General features: G+C 22.9%; 1 protein-coding gene across 1 annotated transcript in view; it reads right to left on the reverse strand.

Annotated features, from left to right (window-relative positions):
• The window catches only part of LOC129606655 (rhotekin-like), a 96,004-nt gene that overhangs the window by 38,271 nt on the left and 33,068 nt on the right, over positions 1-24,665 (reverse strand). The gene's annotated exons all lie outside the window — the stretch shown is intronic.

Raw genomic sequence — 24,665 nt, forward strand, 5'->3', positions numbered from 1 at the left:
ACAAAAAATATATCTTAATATAATAAAGAATCAAGGTTAAATGAATTAGTCAATCAAAATATATAAATCCAAATTTAATATCACTTAATTTAGAACTATAAATGGCATATTTAACACAGAAAATTATTTCATTAACAAATTTTATTATTGTAACTTTTAATGGTTATTAAATGAAAATTTTTATAATTTTTAATCATAAAATTCATTAATTTTATATTTTAATATTGGAGTTGTTCTTCAAAACTGATACTTTTTTAATGAGACCAAACAGCAGCAATTTTTGCTAAACAAACTATTTCAGTTAATAATCATTTAATGTCAAATTTTGAATTATAATTTATAACCTAAAAAAAAAAAAAATTATTTTGAAATTTATATTCAAAAAAAAAAAATATTTTTTTTTTTATAATGAATTGAAATAAAATAAATGTAAAGGAAAAAATCAAATTTCATTTTGTTTACATATGAAATGGCATCAAATTAAGCGGATTATGTTTGATGATCGATGAATAATAGCATTCAATAGAAAATTTTGTATAAGAAAATAACGGTAGCACTATAAGAAATTAGAGTTGCCATTTCTTTTTTTATTTTGGTGTATATTACTTTTGTAAAAACTATTATATTTAATAACAATTTAATTTTCGGACCCAATATTTTTGGGTTAGAATTGTTTGTAATAAAATATTTAAAGTTTGGACAATATCTAAAATTAAGAGCGATGCATATGTCAATAATCATTGTGATATCATCAAAATTGCAATTTTAACAGAAAACATGACATTTCAACATCATTAAAAAAATTCCGAAAAAAAATATATTATCAACATAATATACTAGATTTATATAAGATCAATTCATAAACCTTTCACAAATGACATAAGTTTTTAGTTTTAAAATTTTATGACAATTAATAAAACAGGTTAACTTTTAAATATATAAAAGTTTAAACACAATATTAAATGTTTTGAAATTTCTAACTTCATTCCACAATATGAAAAAAAAAAATCAATCAATTAATTCGATTACAAATAATTTAATATGAAATATTCACAGCAAGAAATTATAATTTAAAATCTTTGCCAATTCTATCACAACATTTTATAATTAATTACCGTGTGCGTTATGAAACATTTTAGACAATTAGAAAACGAAAAACCAGTAACTTTATGCTGTTTCTTACTAAATAAATATTTTATATTATTAGAATTAATTTTTTATTGAATTAATCAATAAATACACATGTATAAACAAAAAAAAATTTCTGTATAAATAAAAAAAATTGCTCTAAGCGTAATATTTTCATTCAATTATAATAGTTGCATACAAACAATTTGCAATGAACAAAGAAATATCAAAAAAGCAATGCCGTTTTGCACGTAAATAAAAAAAAATAAAATTTTTTTTTATAATTCTTATGTCATAAGACTATTTGACACTTTTGACATTTTTATGACTCAGTTCAATTTTAGCAGTGTGCAAATTGTGATCAGTTCAGATCATAATTTTAGTAAAAAAAAAAAATATTTTTTATATTTAAAAATTATTTTATAAAAAAAAATTCAAGAAATACAAAACTTACTTTTACAACACAGACAAAAAGAACACAAATTTTATGTATGAGTCGAGTGCTTTTTTTTTATTCACTTTACAAAATTATTAAATTTAAGAGAGAAAAAAATTCACGTGACTGCCTTAGGTCATTATATTTTATTTTATTGTAAACGAAATTTCAGAAGAGTAAAACAAAAAAAAAAGATTGAATTAAAAGGCTTGACTCTTAATTTGATCTGAAAAAATTATTTTTATTTTTTTCATATTTTTATTATTTCTCTTCAAAGATTACATCATGACAATATTTTATTGAGATCACTATTGTTGTTCAGGATTACATAAAAGAATAATAAACGTTTTGATAATTCGAAAATTAAATTTAGTTATTTTTAAAACTGATAATTATTACGAATTTAGTGAATAAAATGACACCATTATTTACATTACACTAACATTAACTCTTTCCGACCCTTTGTTCATATTTTTTACTTTGTTTGAAAAATATGATTATAATAATACGATATTGAAAGAGTTGCTGACATTTCCCATTCAATAGTCAAACGAAAAAAAGTGGTTAAGTTTTTCGACGTCCCGCTAAACATGTGTCTAATTATAAACTTACTTATGGAGAGCTTAAATATTGTATATTGATTCGGGTCCTTTTACAATATTGTCACAGAAATAATTTAAATCGGTAAATTGATAAAATTAAATTAGGGTTAATAAACTATCACAAAAAAAAAAATTTAATTGGAACACTTGTGATGAGTAAAGAGTTAAAATTAAACGTGCGTGTAACGAAAAACTGCCTTATAAATTATCTAGACTGATTATCAGTGTGTCCCAATAATTGAATGAAAATATCAATAATAAAACTTTAAATAATAAATCGTAACGCATTGAGCTTATGAAATTTTCAATGAAAATATATATATATATATATATATATATATATATATATATATATATATATATATATATATATATATATATATACTCGGATATATATATATATATATATATATATATATATATATATACTCGGATATATATATATATATACGTTAATATGTATAAAATAGCACAAAAAAGTTAAAAGTTTATAAAAAATTATGTTATTATTAATATATATATATATATATATATATATATATACATGTATGTATGTATGGCCGAGTATGGCCATTATAGAAAAACATTCAACCAATTTTTTTTATGAAAAAAAAAAATTTTTAATCAAAAGCTTTTTCGAATTTTGTTTGTTCTTTTGTCTTTGGTCAGAGACGTCATGTTAAGAGCTTCCTTTATCAAGTCAATTTAATTTAATCAATTAAATAAAGATTTTTTTTTTATAAATGAATTTTAATTGAGATCTGATTTTAATTTAAAAAAAAAAAATTCATTTGTTAAAGATTTAAATTTGATAGAATCAATTGGAAAAGTTTTTCATTTTTGGCATTTTAATAGTTTCAACATTATATAGGAATGTTGTGTGTGTGTTAAAATAATTACTATATAAGTAAATAAATAAATTTTAGTATAACTAATGTTTATAAAATTAAATGAAAGTAAACAGTAAGCAATTAAATAAGTTGGAATTTCTCTAAATAAAATGATACGCGCATAACGATTTACAAAAAAAAATAATTTAGGCATTTTAGAAATTTTTTAGTTTTAAATTGAAAATTTATGATTAACGCATTAAAATTACGAAAAATGTCACTTATCAGATTTTATCAATATTAGGTATTTAATTTTTTTAAATTCCTTAAGCTATAATTATTTAATCATATAAAATAGTTGAGATTATATAGACCTTTTCATAAACGCAAAGTATATCACGATAGCAAAAACTGCGCTATACTTGTGTTCATAAACAAAATGTTGCTAATATAGTTTGTTCATAAACATTGCTAAAATTTTCAGTATATGTATAGCGAAATTCGTGTCAAGCAGTTTGTATGACAAAAATATAGTCTGTTCAGCACATTATGCCTTTGTAGTATTGCGTTTTGTAGCTATTGTTTTGCTATATTGCGTTTAGAAAAAATCTCTTGTACATTTATTTATTTATATAAATATTTTATTTTGACTTAGCTAATGACAAAATTTCTATTATGAAAGACATTTCAATTTTTCTTAAAAATTTTCCAAATTTAAATTTCTAATAGAAATTTGGAAAGACTTTATGAAATGAAAGTGAATTTGTAATTTTTGTTTAAAGATTTGGTAAGAATCGAAAAATTAAACTATACTTATTGGTATTATTTAAGTGACATACAACATAGCCATGTTTAACACTTAAATTCAATTATTGAGCTCAGCTTAGATTTACTTTTGACGGTATAGTTTAAACATCATCATTATAAATTATAGACACAATCCATTAACATTATAAGCAATTGATTGTGTCTATAATTTATAGTAAAATTAATGAAAATTTTAATTAAAATTTCATTCAAGAACCTGCACAATATTTCAATTATAAATTTGAATTCAGTGTGTAAAAATCACTTGAATTTTAACACTTTCACACAATTTTATTGAAATTTTTTTTTCTCTCCATTTTATTGTCAATATTCAATTTTATTTAGAATCGAATAAATTTTCTTTTTCTTAAATAATTCTTTTATTATATTTCATTTTCATTTCATTTATTTTAATTTTATATGTCTATATAATTAACAACTCAATTTATTCTGTCATATCTACCTATGAACTTATATAGAAGTAATAAAAACTCCATTAAGAGAAAAAAAAATCTATTATAAATGATGGGATTTATTTAAACAAAAAAAAAATCAACAACAACTATACACCGGTAATAAATGAATAGGATAGAGAAACTTAATTCGATACCTTTTGAAAAATGATAATAAACAACTTAAAAGAAGAATAAAGAATAAAAAGGTTTGAATTTAAATTTCCACACGAAGGACATCTAACTATTTATTCTTCAATAAAATCCAAAAAAAAGAACAAAAAATCAAAAATAGAAAACGTATTTATTCAGAAAACCTCAATCCGATTTAATTCATTAATTTAAATGCGTAAATTAATTTATAATTTCAACACATATACAACCTACATATATAAAATATCCCAATAGTATATATACAACACATTGGTATACAATTTGAATAGAAAAGGGAATTATGCGTTAAAAATCATCACAGAAGGCAATAATACAGGATTGTGAATAAGATCTGCTCTGTTCTTTGTATAGTAAATTTTCATGTACGTTTTTAGCAATCATTGATATTCACGATTTACAAATGAACCAATAAATGAACATCGTACCGTCTCAACAGTATACAAAACATAAAAAAAAAGCAACAACAATTTTTTTTTTTCTTTGCTTTTTATAATTTATTATCATGACACAAAAGAGAGAGATACCCTTCTCTCTTCTCTGGCATTTTTTTGGTAAAAAAAAAATTTAAATGGAAATGAAAATAAAATAAGAAAGAGACAAACCAAAAAAAAAAAAAGGATTTAGTATTCTTAGTGAGTTTTTTTTTTAAATTTTGTTTATACCTATGCAGCATTTCTCAGGTTTGAAAAGCAAAAAAAAAAAACATAAACCATTTCTACGTTAGCCTTCAGAAAAAACCTGTTTCTTATTTTGTGATTTGTTGTTTTTGACATCGGTCTTTCTATATTATGTTGAATTCATGAAACAATGTTATTAACGAGGGATCATAAAAAAAAAAAAAATGCTAAGGTTAGACACCTCAATATAATAGATGTTGAAAACCAACTCTGAAAGTATGTAAATTTTATTTAAAATTCAACCCTTTTAATTTTTTTTTCTTATGAACTTTCTCATGAAATCATTCGTTCTCATGGTAGGAACTTGAAAATTCAATATTTTATTCATTCCATTTACATTTCATTACAAAATTTTCCATTTCAATTTCAATTAGAATGTTAGTTTAAATATGAGGAATTCAAAAAAAAAATTGGCCTTGATCTTTATTTGCAATAAATTTATTGGAACCCTAGATAGAATTCCCAAGCGATCTTAAAAAATTATTGCTATAGACGGGTAAAATGTTTGATTTACATAAAGTAGAACGCTTCTTAATTACAATATTTTCTAATTTGATAATTCTATTGCATACTTTCAGGAGAAACATTTTTAACCGAATAAGGCAATTTTTCGGATTTCGGAGAACTATGATCTAAAGGGAAATAAGGGTAAGGGACTAAGAATTTTCTGAAAGAAAAATTTGTTTTTAGACATAAGATTTATTTTAAGATTTATTTTGTAAACAACAGATGCACGCGCACAGCAGTTATGTAAACAACAGTAGAAAAATTAAATATTCAGTAAGAATTCAGAATTGAACAACGTCTCCTTGTTTAGTATTATTATAATTATAACAATGAATCATAAAAAAATTTCACTATTCGATCAAAAAATCAAAAATTACATGAATCATCGAAACACACCTCTTATTAGAATATAAAAAGAGATTCTACAAAGTCCTTTACTTATAATATGAGTACATTTATATATGTACTCACTTGGGTCTGTTAAACGAAATTGAAGAAAAATAAAAAAAAACAAAAAATTATCAGAATTATCAGAAGAACGTATCCCAATTCAAATTTTCATTGATTTTTTCATTTTCTTCTTAGGACCAATGCTACGTCTTTTTGTTTTTTTTTTTTTTTGTGTACAAGTACATCTTACATTTTCAATCACCTGAACTTTAGTTAAGGTTTCAGGTGATTAAGATTTCTGTATTATTTATTTACTATAGTAAATTGAGTATCGTTTATTGGCGACTGTTCTCCTCTTCATGTTATCGTAAGTTTTCGTTTACTTTTTTATATATAAAAAAAAAACAAACTCCGGCCAGACAAATGAAAATTTTTTTTTGGTTTTTTTAATAGAAAATCTTAAATTGTATTGCAGGGATGACTTTATCAAAAAAGAAAGAAATGATCCAGATAGATGAAAAAAAAAATTGTATTGAGAATAACAAATTTAGAATGAAAGAAAGGATTGAAGAAAAAAGGAACGTGTTAAGGGGGGGCAAGGGGGGCAATAAAAAAAATGAATCTTCTTAATTTTTTTTTTTATTTTCTTTTTCCTTTTGTGATTGAGGGAGGCAAACATCAAAAAAAAAAAAAAAAAAAGAATTCACTGCAAGTTGAAAAAAGAAAGAAATAAAAATTAAAAATAAATAAATGTGCCGTCAGCATTTGAACTTTTATAATAAAAGAAAACAAAAACTGTATGGGATGAAGATTAGTTCATCCATCACTTGCACTCTTATACAATGTTACAAGTAATTACATATTATGGTGTATTATATACAACTCTTTTTTTGGTTTGGAAAAGGTCCAAAATGATAACAATTTTTATTTATTTATTTTGGTTTTCTTCACCCAATAGGACAACGCTAGAGAAAAAAAAAAAGCCAGAGATGATTAGTAATTTTAGATTGAAGAAATTTTTCACAGTTTCACTTGAATTTTTAATTTGAACCTATACCATATATAGCAGGAGATTCATTAATTAAAAAAGTGTAATTAAGTATTTTTTGAAGCACATTTCTAACAAAAATGAAAACGATTATTCTTGTAGTAGTTTCATTTATTCCGAGTATTGTTTTGCGAAATTTAAATGTGTACACCTTTAAAGATAGAAGCTGCAACTTAATGCACAAATAAATTTTTAAATTTCTAACATAATCTCTAAGAGAAAACTAAAATTTAACAATTTCTAATAAGTAATATATTTATGCAAGTGATTTCTTTCTTCTATTTTCCAAATATTTAAGTATGTAGTATATTTTCTGAGAACAGATATTACACTTTGATCTTAGCCATAAGGCCGATAAAGCGAGAAGACTTCTTTGGTAGACGGATCACGGGTATTCCAGACATTGTAAGGCAGAACCGATATTCACTGAGGGTTCTATCGTGGTTTGTCACTGGGCATGGGACCTTTAACTCATATTCACAAAAAATTGACAGATCAAATACGCAGCGATGTAGATTCTGCGACCAGGATACTAAAGACTCCACTCATGTTCTATTTGAGTGTGGTGGCTTGGCCCACACTAGGTACAGATTTCTCGGGGTCTTGAACTTGGATTCTAATGAATCGTAGTGCATGACGGCCCTGTTAAAATTTATCGGCAGGCTGAATCTTGAGTTCTAAACAACTAGTGCGGAGTTGCGCAAAAGGCCTGTATGGTCGAGGTGCTGATTAAATTCGCCCCATACATAACATAACATATTTCCTGAGAAAATTCAAATAAAATTTAGTGAAAGTGTATCGAATGCTCAATATTTACCTTTATCTTAATATAAGTATGAAATTCAAAATCATTTATTTAAACTATTTCTTATATATTTATATTTCATTTAAAAAAACAAGAAAATTTTGTTCAAGCCTTAAATTTTATAATTATAACAAAAAATTAACTAGAAAAAAAAAATTCTATTCAATTTGGAAGAGTGAAAATTTTTTCAGTCACACCTAAAATGATTTTCATCTAAAACATACATATGCGAGAGGTACTTATACAATTTCACAAATAATTACTCGTACTCATATTTTAAATACTCACATGAGTACATTAAATGCACATATAAAATGTGCTGTGTACCAATAACATTTTTTGTTGTAATAAAATCTTTAATTGACCCAATGTTTTTTTTTCTGTTTTTGTGATCCCATATATAATGATAGTTCCCATCTATCTTATAAGTAAATAGTGTGACAGAAAACATTAACAAATAAAAATTTATAGTGATAGAAAAGAAGAAGAAGAAGAAGCAAAAAAAAAAGTTTCAACCCATCTACTTTTTTTTTTGTTTTTTTTTTTTTATTTAAAGAACTTTCACTATTTTCAAAGAGATTTTAAATAAAAAATTATTGATATCCCATTAAAAACTATCAAAAATCGCTTAAAAAAAATATCACAAATAAAATGAAAGAAAGAGAAATCGAATTCTTTTTTTTATAATTGAAAGCAGTTTTTAATTTTTTTTTTGTCTTTCTATTTATTGATTTTATTATGATTTCCCATGTATAATGCAATAATTTAAACATACACACATGTATAATCATTAATTTTATAAACCATTAAAATGAATTTTAATTGATCAACTGTTAGAAAAATTTAAAGTACACACATAGGCATTCATAAACACTATACATACACTTACATATACACGGTTATATTGAACTGAAATTGTAATTAAAAAATCATAAATTTAATAAGACAATGCTTTCATACTCTTGTATAAGTAAACAAACTGTTATACACACAATATTCTTTTTAATTAAAAAAATAAATTTGAATAAAATCTAATGAAATTGAAACTATAATGAGCTCTTTATGTTTCAAGTTTTCAAGAAAATTTCAAGTTTAAATTAAGTCTCAAATATAAAAAAAAAAAATTTTCTAAAATATTCTTAAAATATTTTTTTTCTCTCTCTCTGAAGAGTTAACACTTTGCTCTCTAAAATGTAGAATTTTAGAAGTGCAATTAAAGAATGTAATGATGTAATTGTGTTGGAGTTTAGAATTACAGAGTAATTAAAAATGTATTGAAAAAAATTTTTTTAAAAGTTAAGTAATTATTAAATAAACACACCCAATAATGGTTTAATTTATAATCATTAGAAATTTTTAATCGGAAATACTACCTGGGAGTAATTTTTTTTGGATCACACTATGTTGTATGTATAGAAAATCTTACTTCTTATTAAAATCTTAATCTTATAGGAGAGCAAAGAATTAATATGAACTTTTAATTGCCGTAAAAAATCTAATAGTTCAACAATGTGAATAATTTTGAGTGAATATCTTTTAAAAGATTCCGTAATCAAATCAAACTGTCACATCGATAATATGCACTATTAAAAGGTACTTAAATTTGAAATGAACTCATCCTTTTAATTCTATTTATCATATTTCTCGAATTGTATTTATGAAAAATGTAAAAATAGAGTGCTTTTCGGAATAACAAATTTTGTGCCCTCATAGATAAAGAAGGGACACAAAAAATGGAAAATGTATGTAAATTATATAAGTTCAATACAATTTCAATTTCATTTCTTAAAACTGTTGTAATTTTAAAAGGAAATTTTAAGTTGTATTACAAATTATTATAAATACACATGTACTTAAATCGTAAGTTTATGAAAATTTTCAACATAAAATCGTATATAATTTGTATCTATGTTATATACAGTAAATTGCTATAAATAAATCTATTTACTTAATTATGTAAATTTAAATTGGAATACTTAAGCGGGGAAATCAACTTCTTTATCAATTCTACAGTTAGTATATGATGTGAGATAGTGCAACTAAATGTTGTCATAATATGTTAATGCTTACATATACATTCTTATATACAATAGAACATAATATTTTAATTCAAGTATATATTATACAGGGTATAACAAAATAACAATTAAGATTTGAATTTTTATGTAAATTATTTGTTTTATTTCAGAATTTGTTCAAAATTTTAGAAGAGAGAACATAGAGAACAGAGATAACAGAGAAAGAGCCTCAATTGGATCTAAATTGAAAATAATAGTTAAGCAGACCAAACCTATAAAGTAAAGGAATAATGTAAATAATTCATAAAACGTTCCATTAATGAGAGAGCACGAATATGCAATTGCTATTCAAATAATAACATTAAGAAACTGAATTTTAATAATACTGTACAAACACATTCTGGAGAGAAACCATTATAATATCTATGCTACTCAATTTTATGCCACTCTGTATTTATCTTAAAAATTATTCAATTCGATTTAATTTTATTGAATTTTTTTATTTTTTTTATTATTCAAAGTATAATATGCACAATTGCATAAAATAAGAGAATTGCAAAATTTTTACATGTAAACACACTAGTATATACCTATATACAAAATAATTTATAACATACAGATATGGATGTAATATCTTACATTATTGTAATTTACAATTTTTTTTTGTGTAATTTTAAAAAAACAATTTTTCGTGGAATTTTAAATTGAAATGTATGAAGAAAAATTACTTTAGGCAAATTAATCATAATTGAATATTATAATTTCTCTTTTGTCTGTTGTATAATTTCTTCAATTTTATCCGCTCACTTTAGACTCACCGATATAGTTCTATTAAAAATTGTTTTTATTCCAATAATATTTAATTTATTTTTTTTTTACATTTCAGTGGCTTATAATTAAAATTTTATAGAACATTTTATTTTTGTATTATTCTTTGTTGTCCGAGTCTCGTTTTATTGAAATAAGATTTTTAGCAAATGATTTTAACCTTGTTCACTTAAATTAGAAGATAAAGTTGAAATTAATTGAAGATAACAAAAAGAATAAAAGAACATAAAAATAAATTGAAACTCATATATGCGAGTAAAAATATGGTATTTTCGTCACTATAGTTCGGTAGAAAGAACGTAAAAGAAATTTTTGAATTAACAATTGAATATTCTTAAAAAAAAGACTATTCTAAGTTTATTAAATTGGATCTTTGGAGTGGTTAGTAACAAAATAATTAGTAAAAAATGAATTAAGTAGGGAAATTGTTTTTATATTTTTTGATTTAGATATTAAAATTATTTCTACAAGTTACATGGAATAAATCGTTTCCAATGCTAGAGCCGAGAATATAATCAACACGTTTATTCAAAAAATTCCTGAATGTTGTTAGGAGAAATTAAACGCCAGTGAGCTTAATATAAGCCAAATCTTAAAACCTGATAAGTGGAGATAATTAGAACAGAAAAGTAATCGTATTAAAATAAAGACTATAGTTACTAGAACTTGAAATTAACTCTAAATTCGACTCCAAAAATCGAAAGACCAATGAAAATGAAATACTGTGAAGTTTTATTAATTCACTCACTTTGTCAAAGAAATCGATTTGTGTATTTTGTTTGTATTCTTGTCTATATAATTATGTTAAACTAACAGTTTTCTCGAAGTTGGTTCTTCTTTTAAGTTAAAACTTTTTTATCACAGGTATTCAAATTATTTTCTTTAGCTTAAGAACAAATGCAACCGTGAGACCTTTAAAATATTTAGCAGTTCAAAGAACATATTGTTAATTGAAGTTAAAACTTTCGCTAAAATAAAGTATTAGTCATATGAAAAATATTATTTTAATATTTTGATTTTATTTATTAAATTCGAAAATATTACACGAATACGAAAGTCAAAAAATCAATCGAAAATCAATTGAACACGTCCCATAAAAAAAAATGAAAAAGCAACGTTTTCACATACATATTAACATACGTTATATGTATGTATACATTTACGGTAAAAATTTTATCGTAATAATTAACAAAAAACAGCAACAACATATACTCCACCGCGCGTAACAATAGCGAAAGAAGGACGTAAAACGAAATGAAATAGATATATTTTTTTTATTTTTTTCTCCTTATTTTTTTTATTCAAGTAATTTTACATATCTGTAGGTATTAAAAAAATTATTAATAAATTGTTACATGTTTGTATATTAAAGTGCAAAAGTATTGTACAAACAATGCGTTGCGTATACGTACAATCTGTTATACTCTTTTAAAATTAAATAACACCTTTTTTGGGGGGACCATAAAATAATTTTTGTGATTTTCATTTTTTTAAAAAAAAAAAAAATTATACTTTTATTTTGACATATTTGGCATTTTAACAATATTCAACTTTTCAATATAAGCATGATTTGCTAAAATACTTACAAACATACAAAACAACACAGAAAAAAAAATTGCAATCATGTTTTTTTTATACCTACATGCATTAATCACAAAGGGAAATTGTTTTTGTTTTGTTTCTTTTATTATTATTTAAATTTATATTCAACATCAACACTCAAAGAGAAAATAAAACAATGAGATTTTTTTTTTGACATTTAATAATTGAGTAACAATAAACAATATTGAAGGAATAAAAATACTTACTGTCAGGTCAGGCATTACTATCAATAATATGAGAAATTTACCTTTTATAGTTTGACATAATATTAAATAATAATAAGTATTATTGCATTATAATTATTATAATCCTTAAGTTTTACACTGATAAAGGAATTGAGATTATGTAATTTCGTGAAACTTTCGTTATAAAAAATTGATATGAGTAGCAACAATTACTTATTACAATATAGAATTTGAATTGTTATTTCTATATAAAATATACTAATTATATTTTTATGTAAAATTTAATTTTATGTTAAGCTTACTAAAAAGTTGGGAAATTTTAAGGATTCAATTTATTTTATTAATTAAGATTTTGAATAAAGCAAATGATAATTTATACATAAATCAAATCAAAAACTTCTACATACTTAATACACCTTCATTGTAATAACTTATCGCTTAATTTTCTTACTTGCCATTGTATTCAAAGTATCGGAATGTCAAAAGCATTGCTTTAATTAAACTTTTAATATTTCAGTTAAAACAGCAAAACTATTTAAGTACTTAGATAGTTACTGATAAGATGTTGCATAAAACGCCTTACTTTATGCAAAATAATATAGATATGTATGTACAGTAAAACACGATTAAGTGGATCACGCTTAAGTGGATTTCACGCTTAATTGCATCAAATTTTCGTGGCTTGTACTTTTTTCGATTTTTTCATATAAAAAAATTCGTTTAAGTGGAATTCGGATAAGTGCACAACACGCTTATCTGCACATATATTTTTTCCCTCATGTAATACTTAATATGTAAATTTATTCGGTTAACTGCACATGCCTGTTTTTATTTAGCATAAATGTCAAAAATGAAAAACTACACTCTCAACTACAAAATAAGAAGAGCAACACTATGTAGCTACACAAAATATTTTAGTTTCTGTCATTGTCAAATTTTGAGTGTTGAAAAATTAAAGTTCAGAACCAGTTTTTAATAAATTCAATTCTTTGACATCGGAGGTAATTTTTTAAGTCGACTTCGTATAAGTGGAAAACACGCTTTAGTGGACAAAATTTTCTTGGCTAATCGATTTCCACTTAACCGTGTTTTACTGTACTCTATTTAAAACCACAAAAGGGATGCTCAACTAAGTATTTTAAAAAAGTAGAACAATTTTTTTAGGCCATTACAGCTCTATTGAATATAATAACTCCTTCCAGGAAAAATTTTGGATAGACCATTAATGCGCTGAGCGCCTCAAATATTAATTATTTTCAAAAGTAGATCAAGTTGTTAGAATAAAAAATATTTTTAAGTTTGAATTAAAATTTTTCAATTAACACAATAAATGACGTAATTTTTAAATTTTATTTCGGCAATTGTATACAATAATTATACAGGAAGATTATATTTCGGGCAATTATTTTTTTTTTAGGCCATAAGCGATATTTATATATGATAGACCTCAAAAATTTACAATATTGCAAACATATGGTCGTTTTATTTTAAGATAAATGCTTTTCTTTTTTTGGAACTAAAGATCAAATTAACTTAAAGTTTAAAGTTGTATGGTGAATAATAATTGTGTATAATAATTCAATGATATCATAATTATAATGGAATATAAAATTCTAAATAGTATACGGAAGTAAAAAAAAAACAATAAAAATACAAACAAAACTTGTCAAATTTATAGACGCGAAATCCAAAATTCCATATGTTCGACATGATTATCGCCATAATTTAGATTAATTTTTTTCTCTTAGCAAGTTTTAAAATGATTCATTTCGAATTTATTAATTTCAATATTATTCTATATTTTTGTAATCAAATTTTAGTATGCTTATTGTTTAATTTTTATTGGCAAAAAAAAAAAAAATGGCAAGATTAGTTCGTTACCACCGTGAACTCGAATTTTATTCTTTTTCTATTCTACATTAGATCGGTTTGATCTAATTATAGAAATGTAATTAAGATTTAAATAGTTTTTTTTTATTTCTTCTTTATCATTTCTTAAGTCTAGATAATATGCTCTATTTACTTATAGGAATTATTATTGAATTGAGAATTTAAAAAAAATAAAATGGAAATTTTCTAATCATAAATTATTGGAAATTATCTTGGTTTTTTTCTTTTGTAATTTTACCGGATATCATTTTGATGTTTTGTTCTATTAGCGAAAATTTTTATTCTTTAAAATGATTATTAGTTGAAAATATAATAAACTTAATGGAACAGCCAATTTATAAAAAAAATGCAAAATAAGTTCGACAAAGAAAAAGAAATAATTGATTATTACGGTTGATTATTTGTTGTTTAATAAAGAGCAAAATGATCTTCTTATATTCAGTTTTAAGTCATTATAATGAGTGGAGTGTACAATTAAACATAAAATAAGTTTCTTCAGTCTAGGAGTGAGTAATATTTAAAATTTTCGATATTTAAATTTTGAATATGATTTTAAGAACAACCATAAGAATTATTTAAAAGCAAATGATTTAAGACAGACTGATTAAGAAACTGTAACTCCAATTATGAATGTATTTACTGCGAGAAGAGTTTCATGAACTGTAGTTGACAAATGTCAGTTTTTCGTATTCAATAAGGCGTAGGTTGAGGTCTGTCGTCTCTGTCTTGAAAATAACAAAACCGAAGGAGTACTTATTGTGTGAATTCGAGGTATTAGCTCGCCTACGATTGAGATGCTTCGATAGGGATTTTGTGACCCGATGGAAATTTCGCGACTTAAGGTGACTGTTATACTGCATTTTTTCAGGGGTCTAGATAAAGTTTTAATGTAGGTGAGAATGGAAATCATAAAAGATCATGTGGGTCGATGTAAAAAACGTGTAAAGGCTTTGGTCAACTATAGGTAGTTTTTCTTAATTTTTTTTTTTAATTTAGTGTTTTTTTACAGAATAAAATGTAGATTTCACACAAAAATGAAGAGATAAAATTGAAAAATAATAAAAAATTTTTCAGGAAAAAATATGTTAAATAAATTGTAAATTTTTAGGAAAAGAACTACACAATTATAGAAATCTAAAAAAAATTTGTTCACTAATTGACAATTCATGATTGCGTGACTATTCACTAAAGACTTGTCAATATTCTTTTCTGCTTTCCTTTAACTAATATTAATTAATCAGCCATAATTGTGACTTGTATTCTTTAAAATAACAATTCTTTTATAAATTCAATTCAAAATATATTTTGCAACTGGTTTACAATGAAGATAATGTGCAATCTATGAGTAAATTTAAATCAAAAGAGAATTCACTTCCGTTTTTTATAAAAAATCAAAATAATTCAAATTGTATAACAATTATGAAAGAGAAAAAATTTTGTTCACAATTGGCACTAAATTTATTGTTAAAAAAAAATTTTTTTTCAAAAAATTTAAAACTTAACACTCATATTTCATATTAAGTAATTAACACCTTACAGATACACCATATCACACTACTATATTTATATACGATATTAATTAATAGTTGATCATTATTCATAAAACATATTAAAGTTTTTTTATGCGCGCAAAACGTGTATAAAACTTAATTGGGAATTCACTTTTAATCGACAAATTTATAATTAAAATATTCAAATAAAATACAAAAATTAATTTTAATTAAAATTTTCATTTGAAAATTGACAATATCTGACACATGGAATAAAAAATTTGAATTCTTGCACACACACGTACATACATGTGTATGTGTACATCTAATAAATATTAATAAAAAGACGAACAAAAAACAAGTTATAAAAAAAAAAAAACTTAAATTCAAATTTTTGTCCATTAAAAGTATTAAAACGAAAAAAAAAATGAGCCCTGAAATGCGTACCCAAAAAAAAAAAAAAATCGACACATACTTACACATTTCGCATACAAAATTGCTCGGTGGTTTCTCTAAATTTAAATTTTAAATCATTTCTCACTTGTATTTTTATTAATTTTTTTTTTTTTGGTTAAAATTTTGACCTTCAATTCTGGATTTACACGAATTTTCAATATATTGAATAATTTAAAAAAAAAAAACCATTATTGAATTTCAAATGAATTCAAAAGACTAAGAATAAAAATTCAAAATATTTTAAAAAAATAATAAGTGAAATAACAAGTGAAATAACCAAAAATTATTCGAAATCGAAATCGATTGTATTTACCAAAAGTATCGATCAATTTCATTTGTAAAGAAGTACAATTCATAACACAGTGTAATGGTAATCTTGTCCATGAAATGACATTTATATACGAAAAGCAAATGTACTTTATATACACACTTTTATGCATATATTAATTATTTGCAAACAGAAACAGCTTTGAAAGCAGGGCTGACACAGAATTTCTGATGAAGATCACATAAATTTCAAAAACAAAATAAACCATCTGTTATTGCCGTATGTATATAATAATCAACTTGCAACAGTAAAAGCTTATTTATAAAAATGTGGACAAATATTCATTCCGAATTTTAGTTAAATTTGCATTAAGCGATAAAGTGAAACTGATTAAGACAGAACCGATACTTTTGAGAAAATTTACAGGCTAATCGTGTACCTCGATTTCTTTAACTCACTTTTTAATGGATATTTCATTTTACTTACGATTTACTAATGGAATGCGTGCTATAATTTTTTTCCACAAAGTGAATAAATTTATAGCATTCATTTAAAAAAAAGAGATACACAACACCGAATAATTCTTCTCACTCACCCGAAAATTACGTTATACAAATATATATAATAGTTACTCACTTTCTTCTCAATTGCCGTGTAAAATAGCGATATAGATCGATTAGGCCCTTATTTTAAAGATTTTTGAAAAAGTACCACCGCACTTATAGAACTCAGGTTAATATTATTCTTATATTTCTTTTAAAACTAAGAATTTTTCGAAACAAACCAAGTTCCCAGAACAGATACATATATCATATAGATCTATAAGGACAGTTCAAAATAATTTTATTGTTATATTATTTTGATTTTGTATAAAGTGAATTACTATATGGCCCGCAATTTGTGATTTATTCACTCTCATCATACTGGAATTTGTTATACTTGTATTTAATTGTATGTAAGTATATTAAAATGTTTTATCATTGATATACACAAACAATATTTATATAATAGTATATATACCACTCTACTATAACTAATTAAATTGAATAAGTTTGCTTTCATTTTCATTTGAATACCTTATATGCGGAAAGGTAAAATAAAATTGAAAAAATCTCAACAGTGAAAAAAGATGAATAAAAAAAAAACAGCAGAACTCATGGGAATCACACGAAATTCTATTAAATTGTTTGTAACGAAAAATCAAATATTAAAAAATCACGTTTTATTTTTGTATCATTTTTTTTTTTTAATTACTTACAAAATTGAGAAAATGAAAGCACCTTTTTTTTATGTAATTATTATTTTTTCTTATAATTATTATTTTTTTTTATTCTGCATTTTCAACGTAAAAGTGCGTAATATTGAAATTTCAACAAATGATTGAAATAAATAAAAGAGGTTGTTGAATAATAAAATCAAATAAAATTAAATAAGAGGAAATTTTAATTAAGCATTGAATTTATTCTTTAATATTTTATATAAAAATTGTAATAAAAATGCTATTAAATTGCATTATATACCTACTGCCTGATAGATGGGTTTCGAGTCGATTCTTATATACTTGATAATGTCATAATATCTGATTATTACAAGAAAACTTTAACTCAAGAATTTGTACAGCAACTTTATGAATGAAAATTTCAAATTTTATTTTACATTTTACAGTTATTCATTAAAAATTTGTTTGACAATAAGTTCCGAACTTTAATAGAACACATTCAATTAAATTATAAAATACTTATAATTATATTTAAAATTATTATTTCCTTTAATTATTTAACTGTATAGTGTTGACGAGTGCTCGAGGACCTTTAAAATTTTGATTGCAATTTCTTTTCGGCAAAATTTCGATTTATTAAAATTAATATGTCGATTAATTATTATTAAAATTAAACTGATTTTAATTCGACTCCCGATATAACTGATGATATTATAAAAGAAACCTGTTTATTGAAACGTGAACCTAAAGATGATAAAATAAATAATAGGAATATTTTACTTTTTTCGAGATTAGCCATTTTCAAAATTTAAGAAAATTATCTAAATAATCGACTCAAATAATAATCAATTGAACATTACCATATGTCGAACTTTAAAAGGGCCATTTTTCAAAAAGAAATTATATTTTATATTAATTCACAATTATATTATATTAATTCATAATAAATATCTGCTTATTTCACATAATAAAATTATATAATAATCAAAAACATGAACTACTTATTCCCTGACTACCTGTTCGATGCTCTTGCATCAATTCTGCTTATACGACGATCGTTTTGCATCATAGAATTTGTCATATCGTAAAATTTTTTATTTTTTTTTTGTACAAATAAAGGACTGTTAAATTAAAATATAAAAACTGTCATCGTGAATGAAAATAAAAATAAAAAAAAAAAGAATGTACGTTAGAATTTATAACCACGTTTCTGGTTTTTTGTTTCTCTGGCTGTTTTTTACATTTACTTACTCATTGTTAACTTTTTAGTTTTATTAATATTCAAGATTCGCAGAAAAAACATGACAAATCAACGTTTATGACTAGTAATTCTATTATTAATGTTTGAATTTAAAATTCTAAAGTAGCTTTAAGAAAATATTTTGTTGTGTGGAAGAACGAAACTTAATCATAAAATTCTATTATAAAAAATTTTTAAAATAAAAGTTTTACATGAAATGAATTTTTTAACTATTAAATTTTTTTTTTTTATTTTGTACCGAATTTTTAATGTTAATAAACTTTCGGATTATCATACATAAAAATTCAATGACGTTCAAAATAAAATTTTCGAACGCCTTCACTTTAGGCTTAATATTCATAATTCAATATTCTTGGAAACAAAAAAACAAGTTAAAAAGAACCAAAATAAAAAAAATTTTTAAGAGCAATAAGAATTTTTTTTGTTATAAGAAAACTATTTTCAAATTCAAATTAATAAGAATACTTATTTCTAAGTCTACAGGAATTTTAACTGATTTAAATTACTGATTTTGTAAATAACTCTGCATATATACATAATACTCAAAATACACAATCATGTCTACTTATGCATAATTATACATTTTTTGTTTTCATAAATATTTCAATTCTTCTTAGAATTTTAACCGCCTATAGGCCGGGTTTTATAACACATTACTATTTATTTAACCCCCTGGTATGAAAATTTTTAGTGAAATTTCTTATATTTTTTAGTATTTTTTTGGAAATGTCAATCAGAAATTTGCCCATAATGTGGTCGAAAATCCGCAAATAAATGAAACTGAGCCTGTGATGGAAAAAATTTAATAATATTAGTAATTGAATCAGAAACGTAATATAAGTAGTAAATGAATCAGTACCTATACCTATAAAATTAAGTTTTTTTTTTTCGAAAATCCTTGTCAAAAGTCTGTGTTCTTTACCATTGTAATTTGATAACAATATTAAATAAATTTCCTTATATTCTAATTTCTGTATAACAAATATGTATATTTTACAATTAATATGTACCAGACTAAATTAACATTAAAACTGCAAAATTGGTATAAGCTTTTCAATTCTAAATTAAATTAATTTTACAATAAAGACTAATTTCGAAAATTCTGACTCACATTCGGTTAACATAACTGTGTTAATAAATGTTTAAAATCAATTTTAAAATCTAAATTTTTTAAAAATGTAAAACAAAAAAAAAATAATTTTAAAAGTACTGCGTGCGATTCCATTCGATAAAAATATTCAAATTCAAAATTATGATCTAATAATGCAAATATTTATTTGAATAAATAATGAAAAAGGAAAACAGGTTAAAAGAAATATATTAGTTAAAAGGTAAAATAAATACAAAAAAATATAAAAAAAGAAAACAAAACAACAAAAGGGAAATTTTTATTTTTGTTTGGTCTCTGGTCAGTTTTAAGTCACCTGATAAACTTTCTGTTTTCAATAACACAAGCAAGAATAGCGGGTGAATTTAAAATTGTAAATTAAAAAAAAAAAAGGTAATTTTTTTCTAAGGTCTTAAAAATATTTTGGTGTTTTTGTTTTTTTATTATTTTATAGTTTTCGTGATTTGCATTTAATGATAATAAATTTTTTTTTTTTTCTGAATTTTATGAGTACAGTTAAAGATAAAGAAAAGTATAATTTAATTAAAATACAAAAAATATGAAATTTGATTAGAAATTTTTTTACATTATTTTTAAGAACAATAAAATTTTTTATTTACAGTTGTATGTACATATATATCTAAAATTTAACTGTTATATTAAAATTTTAAACAAGCAAAAAATCATTATAGAATATAGAAAAAGAAAATCTAATAGAAATACTTAATTCGTCTATACAGTAAAACTTTTATACAATGAACCATTCACATAATGAAATTTTTTAATTAACGAAGAAATTATTGTGTAAGTGTCGGCAAATTTGCAATTTAATTTAATTTTATATTTAATGAACCTATCTCATTCGTATCAATAAATTTTATCAACAAAATATATGTATTTTACGTGGTTCGTTATATAGAACTTGTACTGTATTTTAAAAAATGTACGTATACCTGTACGTAGTTCAAGGTAATCCAAGTAAGTTGTGAAAATATTAGAAATTTTGTTCTTCAATAAGTTAAATTTTTAATTTTCTATCTTATAATCTTTTCTAAAGTCCTAAATTCAGTGAAATTCACCTAAAGGCGATTTTTGACATTTTAATGTATAAAAAAAAAATTAAAAAAAAAAAATCGAACAAAACTTTTCCAAGTCAATCAACTACTAGGCATACTTTCTATAATTTTTTTTGAATTAAGTAAATATTTTTACTTTAATATTCTTAAATAAAAAGTAAAAATAAGAAATTTTAATAACATAAAAATTAATATTGAAAAATGAACTAGAATTTTATACTATAATTAGTATAACAGTTATATAAATTGTTATATAAAAGTTATATAAATTAGTAAACAGTTATATAATCATACTATAATTAGTATAACAGTTATATAAATTGTCATATAAAAGTTATATAAATTAGTAAACAGTTATATAATCATACTATAATTAGTATAACAGTTATATAAATAATATAAAACAGTTATATAAAAAATTGAATTTTTTTTTTCAAAATATTTATTTCTGCTTTAAGAAAAATTTCTGTTATACTGAAAGATTTTGTTATACATATTAAAAAAATTATATGTAGTAATTCTACTCCAATTTCCTACATATATATACATGCCTACACATTAATTTAATTTAAATTGTGGTGTGTACACCTATCAATTATCTTGAATACTGAGGCATTTAAAAAAAAAAACAAAAAACAAAATATTTTACCCAAAATGCAATTTGCACCAAATTTAATTTTTTTTTTTTCAAATTTTTTAAATTCTAAATTTTTTTTGTGGTTTCTATTACAATCTATGTATTCAAATTGCTTACATCAGTTCAAAGATCATAGTGTTATGCAATAATATTGTATATAACCTAAATTAAGGCATGTATGTAGGTAATTAATTTGATATTCGACTATATAATTTATAAAATTTATATTATAGATAAACTTAGCTATTAAGTAATTATTAATTCAACACGAATTGGTTTTTTTTAAGTGATTTAATTAATAGCCTATAACGAAATAGTTTCAATAAATTCTGTACATATATGCAAAATTTAAAAAAAATTTATTTTGTAAATTTTTTGATTTTTTAAGAAATTTTTTAAAAATAACTAATAACTATAATTTACATATTTAAATTTTATTCCACATAAATTCTATTGAAATTTAATTTTTGCATGTTTATTTCACATATACATAATAAATATTATGTGGAATTTAAAATTGGCAAAAAAAAAACAAATTTGCAAATTTATTACATAAAAAATTAGAGAGAAAAAAAACCTTAACGCGGAATTTTTCGTGAATTAAAATTTCATTTAAATTTCAAATTTATTTGAAAAACTCCTTTTTTATTATAATTAAATTTATATAATTAATGAGAATAGATGTATGTGGTGCCGAATTGAAAATTAAAAACCGCTCCTATTTTATAATATCACCTATACAGAAATGATAAAATGAATACGTTTGGAAATATTTTTTTCTTATTTTAACAACAACAACAATTAATTTTAAATTTCAATTCAACTTTTTCTTTCTTTAACTAACATTTTTTACTCCAATTCTCAATATTATATTTACAATTACTTTAATTTTAATTATTTTATACAAATTAGTACCAATACCAATTTTAAACAAGAGATGATTATAAATTTCCACGATTATGTCTGTGAAATTTTTAGATTGCATATACCAAAAAAACAATCAAGCGCCAATAATTTCCGTTCAATCAAAAAATATGGTTTTAAAATTCAACAAAATTTACAAATATGCTAAGTGCATTTGGATACTGATTACATTTCCTATATACTACTGCAACCAATTATACAATAAAGAGTGAGTGGATCACATATTATACACGTTTCCCGCATATACAAACAAAAACTAACAAGAAACCATTAAAGCTTGTTAATAGAGTGGGTGACTTGTTGAATTTTAAATATACAAAAAGTATGAGAAGAAAGAAAAACAAGTCTTAAGTATAAGTATTTAAAAAAAAAAAAATTATGGAAGTAAAAACGAATGCCTACCAATGCTCTTAAGTGAAAATTTGTTTACCAATTTCTTTGTTTATTAAAATCAGTCACTAATAATTGCTATGGTATGTAAAGAAAATTTTTATACACAAGTCAAAAATTTCATTTGACATCGAAAAATATTAAATTTGTAAGGGATTTAATAGTATAGTATATAAAAGAATAACCCGAAAGAAGTGAAAATACAAAATTTTCGAAAATTATAGAACAATTTCAATGAGATTGTCAAAAAACATTCCAATGTGCCCGAAAGGGTACAGAGGAGTTCAGTTAAGTGTAAAAATTAAAAATATTGATCCGAATTATTAAAGACGCATTACATAAATGACGTACAATTTTTCATAGAATTTTTAAAAAAAAATTATTATAGACACAAACCATTTATATGCGTTGGTTTACGTTTATGATATTTTCTGTCAATAATACCTTCAAAATTTAAGTAAGTACTAATTTATTTGAAATAAGTTCAAAATATTTAAACCAAAATTAAAAAATATCTCATTTATTCCTGATAACAATCACCATTTAATATAGTGATGAGTCACAAGTGTAATTAAAACAAATACAAAAATAACCCACCCAAAGTAAACCAAATCGCAACCGAATCCTATACTGGAATCTAGCTATATAAAACAAAAAAAAAATATCAAAAATATTATAAAAATTGCAAAATTAGAAGAAAAAAATAATCCTAATTTTAGGAAAGTTATTCAAATTCAGAAAACACACCTCAAAGCATCATGTTAGCATAAAATTAAATTTCTAAGAAAACATAAGTTTTATAATATGCTTTTCTTGAGTCAATACAAAAAGTATTTATAACATGTACACATGTATGTGACGTGACGCTTTTAATTCATTCAAAAAATATTTTATGATAAAATAAAATTTAAATGAAAGCTGAAAATCACTTAGCTTTGTTTACTTGTGAGTATACAAGAAAAAAAATTAATTTTAATACAATTTTTTCTCCTTTTCTTGCTTCTTCATCGTTTTAAAAGCGCCGAATATCTAACGTTGCCGCAACTTGAATAATTTTTATAAAATTTTAGATTGTCTATTGTTGATTAAGTAATTTAGTGAGATAAGAAAGTTTTTTTTTTTTCTTATAGTATTGTTATCGTGTATGTATAGTTATTTATTTAATTAAAAATCTGAAAATTACGTACGCAAATAATTAAAAGCATATTAGGAAAAATTTTGTTGTTTTGTTTACGTAACGTAAACAACACATTATGGTTGCTAAATTGAATTTAACATTGAAAATAAATAATAAATAAAATACTTAAATGAATGTACATATGTGTGTTTGTTTGTAAATTAATGTTCATCATTTCATTTATAGTCTACATATATAAGCGGAAGTTTAAAAACAGACTTTTTGCACAATATTAAACAAATTTTTTTACAAATAATAAATAACCATAGATTATTTCTGT

The sequence above is a fragment of the Condylostylus longicornis genome, unplaced genomic scaffold (genome assembly GCF_029603195.1).
Source record: "Condylostylus longicornis isolate FDR11 unplaced genomic scaffold, ASM2960319v2 ptg000020l, whole genome shotgun sequence".
Lineage (NCBI taxonomy): Eukaryota > Metazoa > Arthropoda > Insecta > Diptera > Dolichopodidae > Condylostylus > Condylostylus longicornis.